Source organism: Montipora foliosa, chromosome 9, assembly GCF_036669935.1.
Source record: "Montipora foliosa isolate CH-2021 chromosome 9, ASM3666993v2, whole genome shotgun sequence".
In the NCBI taxonomy this organism is placed as follows: Eukaryota; Metazoa; Cnidaria; class Anthozoa; order Scleractinia; family Acroporidae; genus Montipora; species Montipora foliosa.
The window spans coordinates 42,981,098-42,994,419 of NC_090877.1; the positions used below are offsets into that span (position 1 = coordinate 42,981,098).

Below are 13,322 nucleotides of genomic sequence, written 5' to 3' on the forward strand. Positions count from 1 at the left end.
TTCCACTTCGTACCATACAAGCAACCTGAAACGATAGAAATATAATGATTTCAGTTATTAATTTAAATTAAATACAGGATGGACAACTTCAAAACAAGGGATTCGAAGAACGTAACTTTGTGATTTCGACTGATAAGTCTTTTTGCCAAAGTATTCTTTCCATCCAGATCGCGTTTGACGCAATTTGATATCAATTCGTAAATCGAAAATACTTCAAATTCAACATGTCGTTGTGATATGCTGTTAGGTTGTATAAATGATAGTTTTGTTTAATTTCCTTTATTCTCTTTTCCTCGGATCGAGATAATTAGCTCTGGTGGAACTGAAGACACTCTGTAAATCCTAGCTTTTAGATAAGTTGATGTATGTATGAACGTATCGAGCATTTTGATTGGCCAGTTCATTGTTTTGTCGATCATTTCGAATGCGGAAAAAATTTCAGAATCGTAGCGATGACGGTATTATATCTTTTTCCCGTTTTTTACTGAAAGCGGAAAAAACGTAATCCAACAAAGAAAATAAACATTCCCAATGAAACAATATAAAACCCATCAGCACAATTGAACCCGGAGAACTTCGCACTTCAAAAACCCTCGATGAACCCAGGATAGTTCATTCTTACTAGGGACTGCACAGAAAGACGAGCAACCTCATTTTTTTTCTGGTGGTATAGCTCTCCTATCCCACTGAACGTCGTTACGTCTAAGATTCAATTCGGTCGCTCCAAAGGCAGCATATGGTTCTCAGAAGCGTGTTCTTTGCATTCAAGGAATTTTCTTTGCCTTTATTGCCTTATCAAGACTTCAATGATATATATATGGCTTCATTTTTCCTTTTGGTGTCCATCAAAGATGTTTTACAAGGCATTGTGGTGACAGGAAAAATGGAAGGGGTGCACGATATCAGAATATCATTGAGAGCAAGAATTTATTATAATTTGAGAAACCAAGCTGGGATCCTCGTTTTGGCTTTAAAATCAAGGATTTTTTTGGATGGGAGACGAAAATAACTTCTCAGAAATCAAGCCTCCTGTACCATTTAATTCAGTCTACTAAAAACATCGCTGAATAATGGACGACAAACACAAATGTACGTTTTGTGTGGCTCTTAATTACAAACCTATTAAACCGACCTACCACTTTCCGAGCAAAGGAATCTTCAAAAGATGAAGGTAAGAAGGTGGTTTCTGAAGGAAAATTGCACTGTTATTTCTTGTTTCTTTTTCTCTCTTGTACCCTGTTAATCATCGCCGGTTTTTTTTCTCAAACGGACCCCCAAAAGTAAGGGTAGACAAATACACTAAATGCTTGCTTCCTCTGTCCCTTTTCGTTCAATGTCTAATATGGATTATGTGAAGCCATTACGACTGAAAGTCCGAAAGGATTAGGAAGACAAAATTCGTTTGATTGATTTACTCATATGAGGGTCTTCCACTGAGGTGTTTTGGGGAAGAAGAGAACATGGTTTATTTGAAATGGGGTACATGGGAACAAAGACAAATCTCTCAGGGAACAAGAGAACATAAATCATTTTAGGGATAAAAAAGCTGATAGCAAGTTCGAAAGTAATTTCGGGAACAAGGGAACACCAACAAATTTTTAAAGGGAACTAGGAAACAAGGCCCCCCCCCCTCCCCCCCCCCCCCCCCTTTCTGGGGGCCCTCTCATATGCATAGGATCTTAGGACAGAAGGACAGAGAAACCTGCAAGTAGTCTTGAAAATGACTTTTTTTGATGAAAGGATGAGCGAGTGTTCCGATTGGTTTCTCTTTTGGTTTCTTTTTTTATTATTTCTTTACTTTAAATGGCACAAAATCATGCAATAATTCATTCATTCATATGTTGAACAAACGTATATGTTGAACAACAAAGACCAAAAGAGTGTAAATTTTCGCTGGCTGATCGATCAGGAAAATCGGATGTTGTCCTCGTCCTCACATCAGTGTTGGATCATCAAAAAAAAGCCCTTTTAGATTCTTGGCGTACGTAATTTCAGACGGGCAGGAGAAAATACTATATATTGTGAGACTCTACTTGGGCAAGCACCTGTTTAAGATTCTTTTAGTAACGCAAAACAGCGTGACTGACAAAGTTCAACCAATTCGTTGCCCTTGGATACAGTTATATAACGTGAGTGTGCATCCCAAACGAAGATCGTTACAAAGTTTAAAAGTTTTTTCATGCTTTTAGTAGGCCCTCAAAAAGACCAACAAATCGACTGATCGATGTGATTTTCTTTTACCTTACCTCAGAGACAAAGAAATTTGAAACGGTAGTACAGCATCTTCATGATATGCAATTTATGCAACATTGTCAAAAAGTTCCTAATCATTGTACACTTAATTTGTGTTTCTAGTTATCATGTTTCGTGTATTTTTGCCGTTCAGTTAGAGGTGTTAAAGACGATATTATACGTTGTTTAAGCAGCCGGTTTACTCACTGGCAGCAAAGAGTTTACTTGGTACTTGTTTTGCAGAAACACTTCTTTGTTTCGATTAAGGTGAAAAGGAATTCAGTAATTGACAAAGAAAACCTAAATAGCTAGTCTAAATATTCTTTCTAGCTAGCCACTCACGATCGCAAAAGGCTAAAATTTTCAATTTGAAGCAATGTAGAGCGATTTCAAAATATCTGCAGCACACTGCACTTGGGGCTCCGCAAGTGTATGAAGGAATAGCTTTGAAAAAAAAAAGTGAACCCGGTTTGAGATAGACCATCTCTTGTATTCATTTTAATAAAATTATCAGCAAAATCCATTTCGAAAAAACCGACTTCTTTATCTATAGATAAAGATTTAAAATCATCTTTTCAACTCGTATATTCGATTGAAATTATGAAGGCGTGATCATTCCAATAAAAGTCACGTGGTGGAATCGGGCTCGTAGAAGCAAACATTTTCGTCCCTGAACTTTTTCTTTTTATGCGCAGGCTACCTGAAACTCGCTGTATGCGTGCATCTATACATGTTCTCCACACATCAGAGCTATACTCAATGTAGTGTGCAACACATTAGCACAAGTATGTAGTGACAAAACAAAGCTGTTAACAACAAGTTCTGTTAATGAAGCGTAAGTAAGGCTATGATCACGTTATAAATCTCTCACACTAGAAGTATTTTTGAAAAGTGGTATGTTATGTAAATGAAGTGAAAGCGGAAATTTTTCTTTGCCTCAGGCAAAAGATAATATTGCACTAATTGTGTTCAAAAGTATGTTTAAAATCACTTTTTTGTGGAAACCGGAAAATTCAGCGATTTCTTTTGTTTGGGTTGTCAGTCCGTACAACAACAAACAATGGAACTCTCATAGACCGCTGAGTTGATGAAGGCAGTTGGGATACCCCTGGTCAAATTTTAGTCGGACAAATAAACACTCTAAAAACGTCTAAGTAGAAAATAAGCTCCCTCGGTTGGTAGAATAATTTATTTTTACGAAAGCTTAAAACGACAACATGTGTCTTCTTTCAGAAAACCTGTTCCAACTGCCGTATTTTGCATTGTTTTTAATTACTGCTCGTTTTCTAAACTTGCAAAAATCGTATAAATCAACGAACATAATCTTGGAAGAATATCTTTATACTGAAGCAGTTTTCGTGAAGCTCGAACCTGGGAACCGTGCGATTGTGTAAACTCACTACTGTTTGAAAGAAAGAAATGGGCCTTAAACCGGGACAAAGAGTCACTATAGTTACTTTATCTCTTATTTTATCGCCTTTATTATGCTAATAACGTTTTCACAGACATGATCCAGCGAAACAGGAACTTTACACACCCCTCAAGCAAGCAATCAAGACTAGTTAACCGTAAGATCTCACAATACAACTATTGTTCGAGGACAAAAATGAGCTTTAAACTTTAAAAGTCTTGAAAGTACTTTAACTCTAATTGCGGAATATCTTTCTTATGCTAAAAATGTTTTTCGCTTTTTTAGCAGGGGCATGACCCGACTTACCAAACAGGAAGCTTAAACTGATCGTACCAGGACTGAAGCCGAGCTCTTACTGATCAATCGCAGTAATTTTTGGCTAATAATTAATTTTATTTTAATTGCAATTTCATAAAAACACACGGGCGTAGACAGAAAAATATGTTCGTCACTTTGAAATCACCGAACAGTGCAAAATCGTTTTGCAGGATGCAAAGACAATATAAGTCAATTTGTTGTGTTTTTCCAGAGACAAACAGCACGAAAATACGAGCGCGAGAACTTAAACTAGATTTATCAAAATTACAAAAGTTTAGTCGCCTGAACGAGAGAAATTCTTGGTCTAGAGTTCTTTGGCAGCCTCGTCCAAGGGGAAAGGAACAAAGTCTTTGTGTGACGGTGCGACGAGAACACAGCACTTGCGCCTAACCCCACCCTTGACAGCCCTCTCCTTGTCCGCTCTCTGAACACACTTGAAAGAATCATGAATGATCTAACGCATGACTTTTATCAAGTCAAGGAAACACCAAGCAGATGTTACGATTTTATTTCCTGTGCAGTAAAAACTAGTTGCATGAAGGTGCTGATCTTTGAAAACGTCGCTAAAAAAAGGTTTCAGACAGGTATCAGTCTAGTACCTTAGTTCAGCCACAAGCCACTTTGTGGTAAAGCAACGTTTCCTAGGAAATAACGTGCTCTTCAACTTGAGCTTTTGTTAATAGAAAAAGTATCGTAAATTATAACTATGAGAATTCGCATGCAGGGTTTGTAACTCGGACAAATTCAGTCGAGCTTCGAACTATGTTCGAAGATTGATAACTGTCGATTGGTTAGCCATGGACTCTACGACAACTCTTGCTTAACAATCCATGAAATACGCGCATTTTACTTGAACGTCTGCCTAATACTACCAGCTGAATTAAATAAAGACTAGTGGAAAACTAAGGTATGAAAATTTCGTCAGAGAAGATCAACCCTTGACAAAGACAACGTCTTCTTTATTCCGGGATCATCTACTGAATACTGATTAACATGCAAAATACACTAGTTTCTGCTCAGTGACTCTTAATTGTTTGTCTAAGTGAAGTCACGGTAGTATTACAGTGGAAGGGAACAATAAATCTTCCATAAAGGACGTCTCGAGACGAATGTCAACATAATCAAACTCCTGTAGCATTTCATAAGGAGAGCGGGAGAAGATAGATCTTTTCCTGCATGGCACATACCTAGGACTTTCACTGATGTACTTGAAACAACATGACCTTCGGAGACCACAAGACAATTTTGACCGCAAGCTCATAATTGGCAAAAAAAAAATACGTGATCAGTGTAGCTCTTGCCTCCCTCGAGTGGTTTAACGCAGAGCAAATATCGGAATGAAAACAACATTGAAATGCAAATACAATATCAAAGCGCTGAGAGAATAAGCCAATTATCTTCCACACGACTGAACCACAATCTACGTACCGGTATGTGACTTTTTATTTCAGCTATAGCCCATTCCGAGACTGTTCGTCTGATGGAAAGATACCAGGAAATATTTAAAATTCAAAATGTCATTTTCTTTCTTGTTCTTTGAAACATTTTACGGCATGGCTTTGTTTGCAAGCTTTCAAAAATCAAACAAAGAGAATGGCGAAAAATGAAAGAGAAAGAAATTGGGATTGCGCAACTACTCAGAAACCGTAATAAAGACGTGAAATAGATCGATCAATAATTCGAGTCAATTTATAAGTCAACAGTTAAACTTTTTTAGCTAAGCTATTGTTCTATAGTCTGCTCCTGTTTGTTCTGTAACTTTCACGCGAAAGAAAATTCTGCTAAGGTGACACTGGCGCTTTCTTATGGTTGTTAGAATTTGCAGAATCTTACGCGGTGTCCATTTTCCGAATACTCATTTTCAGGTTTGCGCATTCAGTCCTAGTGAAAAAACCGCATCACTTAAAAGGCAGTCCCGGGAAATTTCTTCCAACGCTATGAAAATTTAAAGTAGGCAGTTATGGTGAAATGCTGATAAGGATAGCTTAGTTTAGATCAAATGCAAATATTGATAAAAGTGCAGGGCTGGAAACGTGCTTCCCTCCGCTATGGCTCCAAGCATGCACATGCTACGTGCTGGCTTGCCGGATAGCTCCAGTAGACAAATATTGTTCAAATGGTAGGTACAAGACAATAGATAATGATTTCTAATTGAACTGTGTCACGTACTGGCGTTAAGCAGAATAAGTAAACGAAGAAGTCACAAAAAAGAGACACGGTCATGAATGACATGCGCATAATTTCTCACACCCAGATATTTTAACAAATGCATTTTTATACATTATCGATGATTTGGAGTCCGAACACATGGTCATGTTTGCGTACAAGCGGAAGACGGCAAGCAGAGAAAACAATCAACCGTATTTTACTCAACGCTTGCGGTTTTATAATTTGTGCAACAAATAAACACAACCAGTGCAGTTCCGCTCATCTAAATGCAGGTTTTTCTTCAAAAGATTCAATGCACATTTCAGAGCGAAGATGCGGTTATCTCTGACATTTAAGCGACTAGCTACAAATGTGTTGTTGATAGCGAAACGGCTGATTATTCGATTACACTGAATTTCTCATAGATCCACGCCTTACAAAGTGTCCCTTCATTGTAGATGCTGCATTGGTATTTTGACGGCTCTGCTTTGTTTTCTTGAGGAGACTGGATCAGTATTTGTGGACTGAGTGTTTAAAATTCTGCATGCGATAGCGGCCTCCATATTATTGTCTGCACTTTTCCAAACTACTTAGCTCATGCGTGCCGTGAAAGTTCCGTTTGATTAACAGCAAAACGATATGTGTCAGTAAATTTGAAGTGCGACGTTTTCTTTCCACTTATCTATAAACCTGTCATTACAAAACGATTTTTTCAACATGCTCCTTTTCTCCACAGAAGTCAGTCCGTTGATATACCTAGGTATTATCTTGGATCTGCGTGAAACTCTCTGTCCCTCAGGAAAAATGTTCAACAGTGAACGATACATTGGTAATATATCATTCAAGTCAAAGCATGACTGAAAATTAATTCCATCTAGAATGGTGAAAAAAAAAATCGCCAGGTTACTTACTTATTAGTTTCAATCAAAAAGGTTGATCGTTATTCAGATAATGCATCGCACTTAGTAATTAAAAAGAAAAAAAAGATAAACGAAGAAGTTGAAATGTTAAACTTCTCCTTCAGCTTTTCGTGACGGCAATTTTTGTGCAGAATTTCTAAGATTAATAGATAGACAGTAGGCAGCCTTTTTTAAACGGCCTTGTTGCCATGACAACTTGCAGGTGTCAATCATGCCAGTTTGGTCGGTAATCAGATACGCCGGTTTAAATTCCGGGTTTGTGCACCCGGGAATTTAATTAAAAGAAACCTGCTGGAATAAAGACGATTACACTGACAAGACGTTTAGATTAAAGTTGATCGTCTCAAGTTAAAAAAATGCCTGATTTTCGATGTCTTTGGATGACATTGATTTTCAAATGAGAGTAAGTTTCATGTTCTGCGGTGTCTGAGGACCCGGAAATGTGCGACTCGACATTTTCGCAGAAGCCCGCAATCTTTGGTAAACCTCTCTAATATCTCACTGACTTGTGTCGCTAAACACGAAATCAGTGTAGATCACGGCGAAGAGACAAGAAATGCTCCACTTTTGTCAAATTGGACTTGAAATCCCCTCAACCAGTATTTGGCAACGGTCAGCTGGCTCAAAGACTTTGTTTTCAAACGGTATCTACTGGTATGCAACACGAGCCACGACATGCAGCTATGCTTGGATCTTCCGCAAACTTGCTACTAGGTTCTTATACCAAGATTTGAGAATGCTCGGATATGGAAGTGACGTTGAAAAGTGGCATAAATTCAATATCATTCTCGAAAGAATGTGCACGAAGGACATTCTCCGTGACGTGACTCTAACGTTTTAGTTACAGCTGAAGATACAGTTTCCGTTATACTCTTTAGGACAGATCCTAGTTTCAGAGTCCAACAATGGGAATCAATTTTAGCTTCGGAAATTGGTTTGTTGGTTTGTTGGTTTGAAGCTCAATCTCCATTAATGGAAAGAGAATGGCGTAGAATAGGGCCAGCTCTGATGTAAATATCTCAGTGATAGATGAATCTTTCAAACACGCTGTATATGGATAGTGCATGGGTGTACAACACTGAGTTTTTAAAGTGAGAATCAGTGATTATTCAAGTAAGTACAAGTTGCAACTTGAAAGAAACCTAAGTAAAGAAATAGTACGTTCGACCCACCTGTTGTCTGGAATACTGTTGCGATTATTGTGTTAATAGCAAAACCTTGGATTTCAATGAAATGATATTTGAAAACGAAAGATGCAGCCGTGTCGTTTTTGGTTGATTGGGTTTTACAATAAATGACATTCAGCCGATCTAGTACCGTTTTTAACAGATATTTCTTTGGTAGTTTATACTGCACTTGTCGGACGTCTCAAATACCGATATCAGGTGACAAAAGTTAGAAATTGCTGCATACTCCGTTTTACGCAGTAAATAATTTTAAATCATGACAGAATGGAATAGAATTTTATCCAATAATGGCATATAAACTGTACTGGAATCAGTTGTAAGAACATTTTGGTCAACAATGTGGAATCCAAGAGTGAAGATCACTCTTGGTATTAACACAGGTTGTTTTCCCCTTGAAATGGCAGGACACAACCCGGCTATAAACGTTTTTACAAAAATGTGTGAAAGTGCCAGAAAAACGTTGAGTAATTTCAATGCAAACAGATTAATAAGAATCTTACGGGGAGGGGGGAGGGGGGTGGGGGGTTGAAGAAACGGGGGATGGTTGTACCCTTGACGGCATACGTGTAAAACTCAGTTGAATTGTGCAACAAAAAAAACTCTGTCCTTTTTGCTTGTGTTTATCTTTTCGGCCTAACAAATACTTCACGCTGTCGACAGTTTTGTAAGGCCTAAAAGAGCAATTGTTTTTCAACCTTGCAGGAACAACACCTTCACCAGAATGCTCCACCTCCCCCATACCATGGGTAGCTTCTACTGGTGCCATTCGCCAAGTTTTTCAACTTTAGACATCGATGTTATTGAAAGTCCGACATCCGAGTTGTGATGTCGAATGTTAAAACTCTGTAATGGCAATGACTTGCAAGCTCCATACCGTACCAAGCTCGGAGGACTAGGAATGATGACCAAGATCAGCTGAGCGTGAAAGCTGCTCTATTTTTATCAAGGATATGCCTCCTGTGCAGAAATAATAAACAAAAAGCTTTTTTAACGAAGTTTAAACGAAGTTTGTTAGTCTTCTTAATTTTGTTTATTTGAAGTGCACACCAAATTTGAAAATGTTTTTAAGCAGTGCGGTAAATTAATTTGTGCAAATGGCTCTTCTTGCACAAAACTATCCGCTGGGATGAAGAGCTCAAGTCCATTTAAAACCATTCTTTGGAAAACAATACAACTGAAGCGTCACGTATTTCCGTTGTGCCACTCTCAATTCATACTAAGAAGCTGAAAGTCAGCTTCTTTATTAAACCTAAAACAACTTGTAAGTTGAAAGTCGTGACGCACATGGGTGGGTTTGTAAATATATTCTGCGTCTGACAAGGTCAAGAAGGTGTCCTTGAATTTCGTTTTGCCGAAAGTCAGTTATCCGTGACCGGTAGCGGTGTCACATATGAGTTCATTGTCGCCCGCAGAAATGTTGTTAACAAATTATCACACCTACGCATATTCAGATAACTTGAAACGTTACAAGCTGATTGAACCCACAATCACGGAATTCTGGCAATACCAATTTTACCAAACCTTGTGTTTTTTAAACAAAGAATTAGCGATAGTAACTGTGAGAACTACGCTAAAAACAGAAGAACAAAGGAGTACTAAATCCTTGACCGAATAAAGGCCTTAGCTTTTGTTGACATTCTTGTCGTTTTGTGTTTGCGCAAGTTAAGGCGTAAAACTAACAAATATTGGATTGAACTGTCGAGATTAAACCGCTAAGAGCTTTCATTTAAAAACCGTTATTCAAGCATCGACAGCATACAAAAGTATGGATAATAATGGCTTACTGGTGATGTTGATCAATGATCAGCTAAAGATTAGACTGGTTGAACTTCATTGTTACATGGAATTTTTTAAAAAAGTAGTTTTTCCTTCGATACGGTCAAATGTGGGCGCAACATAATTCGAGTAGTATCTTGTTAGAGACGGTGAGGGCAACAGCAGAGACGCAATCATCTGCAAGAAATAAACTAGAAGCCAAAGATCTGAAGACTTATTCATGAGAAAGGCCAAGGTCCAGTTTGTTGTTAACAACATACACAAACCCTTGAGGTGCAGTTTGTGATTGAAACATCTCTATATACTAACTGTGATTGAAATAAAAGGCTGAGTAATCAAGTGGAACATGGCGCTTATCATAACGCAATCATGGCAACAGCTGAATGAAAAAGGATAGATTCGGACACAAATTAGATTTTAGGGCGCAATGTTCAAAATTAGTTTTTGCGTTTTCCCATGAAAAAATCAAATAATCGGAAATTCTCAGCGAAATGTTGCGGTCCAACGTGATATTAGAAGATAACGTTTTGAACACCTCGTTGAAAACCTCTGTCATTTGTATCAATGGCAAAACATGCGTAAAAGTTGATCAGTGGCGGGTCCGAATCAAATTTAAATGTGTTGCGTGTGAGGGAACTTATTTATACCTTTCCCATTTGAGGGATATTTTTTTTAATAGGTGTCCGGTATTTTTAATTGGAAATGAAATCTGTCATTTGTAATCAAGAGCACGTAGATTGTGATAAATGACGTTTATGTTGGCTTCCTATGGTTTCATGAGGAGAAGTAACGCGGAAGCGCATTACCTGAAACAACCTTCATACGAATCATCCTCTGTACTCAAGTACGGACCAAAAAATTTGTTTTGTTTTTGGGATCAAAAAAATGCGTTGGGAAGGCCAACACAGATTTATAAAATAGCAAATTCTAGTTGCTTTCTACCAAGTGTCTGGGTTGTCACATGTTTGGGCGTCGAAACCCACAGCCCACGCTAAGTGACGTCACCTAGTGACACGAACATCCAATTACAACCCTTGATTTGAAAAGATATCACATATATGTTGACATATATATAAAAATATATGTTTAAAAAAAACCAGGTGCTGTCCCTAGGCCTACTTTGAGTAAAGGGAAACTAACCATCCAGGTCATCATGCGCATGGGGAAGTCTTAACTTGACAAAGTCGACTGGCCAAACCCTCCTAATGTAAACTGAATTCTTCCAATCAGATACAAAGAATAAAATTTCAATCGGTTAATCAAGCATTATCGAGAAAAGTTTTCTTAATATATTCACGAGTAAGGATTTTATAATAGCCTAGCTAAAGCAACTTAGGAAATATGACTAATATTCAAACACTGAAAAGCTGTGTAGATTGCTCAAAAGGTAAAGCTGTTCATCACTGCAGTTCGATGCACGGCCAAGCGTGACTGAATGTTTTTTCAAAAGGGCTTTATTCTCTTAAGGCTTTGAAGGAAAAAACTGTAATTACGTTATATTTAATTCTTTTTATGTTACGGTCATTTGCCTTAATTCCAAACAACTCATATGTAAGAGATGCGAAGTCATTGGTAATAAAAAAGAGTTTTGCATCTGTGTCTTATCAGATAATCAAGGCGAAAAGAATGGGTCTCCGACCCTGTGATTTACTTGTCAGTTGCCATTAAGTTGTCCCTCCGAGCATTTATCTTGCAAGGCTGTTCTTTAAAAACTTGGCACTCGTATCTCTCTGAGGAAATAAAAACCCCAAAAGTAGAAATCCACGGGATCAGGGCTGATAAATACGAACGAGGTTTGGGGCTCTTCGGACTTGCAACAATCTCTGACGTCATGAATCGCTAGGAGGCTGTGCGTATCAGACGATTGCCAGTTGGAGCATTACATCATATTTAGATCACAAATGACATTGAGATGGGTTTTTTAAAGATGATGATCAAATTGACTTAATTAAAAGCGTGTCTGCCAGGCGGAGACGCGTCAGCATCCCACTGTAGAGTTCACGAAACACAAGTGCGCTTCATCGACAGCAGCATCTAACGGCCACTTTGGGGGGCCGCCTGAATACCAACAAACTCATAGCACACGAAAGACCTTATATAGTTCAGCAGACGCCAGCTCTTGGAATTCCGAAGCCGACCTCCAGATCGTTATTTCCACAAAATCAGTTTTTGAGTGTTCACGTGCCAAGCTTATCGCCTTGACTTCCTTCGTCGGATCAGGTGAGTGCCTGTCCATGCGCAGTGGCGTTAGTAATTTTTTTAAATCTTGTAACCGAGAGAAACTTGAAATTATGTCTGTAGCAAAGTTGTGAAAACCTCATTAACCTTGCTTTGGACAATTCATAAAAGAAGTTGCTTTTATATTTCGACAAACATAGCACACACAAATAAATATTTTTTTAATTCATATGCGCGAAGTTTTCAGTCGTAGGATGAGGGGGAGGCAAGTTGACGTTAACCAAACATATGTGTTTTTGGTTGTTTTATGGACGCAGGCCATGGTGGCTAAATAGTGTTGCGGGTACTTTCAAACCTCGCGGCGGTTCAATCTGGTTTCGCTCAAAAATTCGCTCTTTTATAAATATTTCGTCGATAAATTTTTTTCATCAACGGCTTATTCCAGCAAATAAATTGGCAATAAGACCTTAAAAGGGAGTTGTTGCGACATGCTATCTGCCTCAAATCTACCAGTCACAGCGTAACACGACATATTACAGCGCGCCGACTAGAGGGTTTTTGGGCATACAGAATTATATGGCAATTTATTTCAAAACACTATGAACACGAAGTTTACGTTAGCCTATGGGCAAACGGGGGGCAGAACGAATTGCCGGCTTCTAACGGGTCGTCCCTACTAAACCATCTAAACACGTTGTCGCCAGGAAGTTAAGGCATATCGATCGGCGGAGTTAAAAATTAGGACAAGAAGAAGAAGAGTTCATGTACTGTCCACAGAAACATGAAGATCGCTTTTGTGTTTGTTATTCATTTACATTATACTAATACTCTTGTCCGTGTTAAATTTTAAAAAAAAAAAAATAATAAAAACGCGTGAGATGCTTATTTAATCCAAGATTTTTCTCCAGAATTAAGACTGTTAACCGGAAGTCCGGGTAGACACCAAGTCACGTCTCAGACCACGCACCTCCAACTTCTCAATCTCAAGATAGCCATAGGAGGAACCAGTTAAGCGATATTCTGTTTGGCTTCAACCTCCCAAAACACCTTCTCTCCCACGACATCGAAGGGGTTAATTAGTTATGAATGAGTAACTCAATCAAATTCGATCACGCCAACGTTGAGTGACCTTGAGTACAAAAATGGTCAAAA

General features: G+C 38.4%; 1 long non-coding RNA gene across 1 annotated transcript in view; it reads right to left on the reverse strand.

The window, feature by feature from the left end:
• The window catches only part of LOC137971949 (uncharacterized), a 36,453-nt gene that overhangs the window by 3,603 nt on the left and 19,528 nt on the right, over positions 1 to 13,322 (reverse strand). The window contains exon 2 of the long non-coding RNA XR_011117008.1: positions 1 to 25. This exon is cut by the window's left edge and continues 1,833 nt beyond it. This is a non-coding gene — a long non-coding RNA (uncharacterized lncRNA). The remainder of the gene's footprint in view (positions 26 to 13,322) is intronic.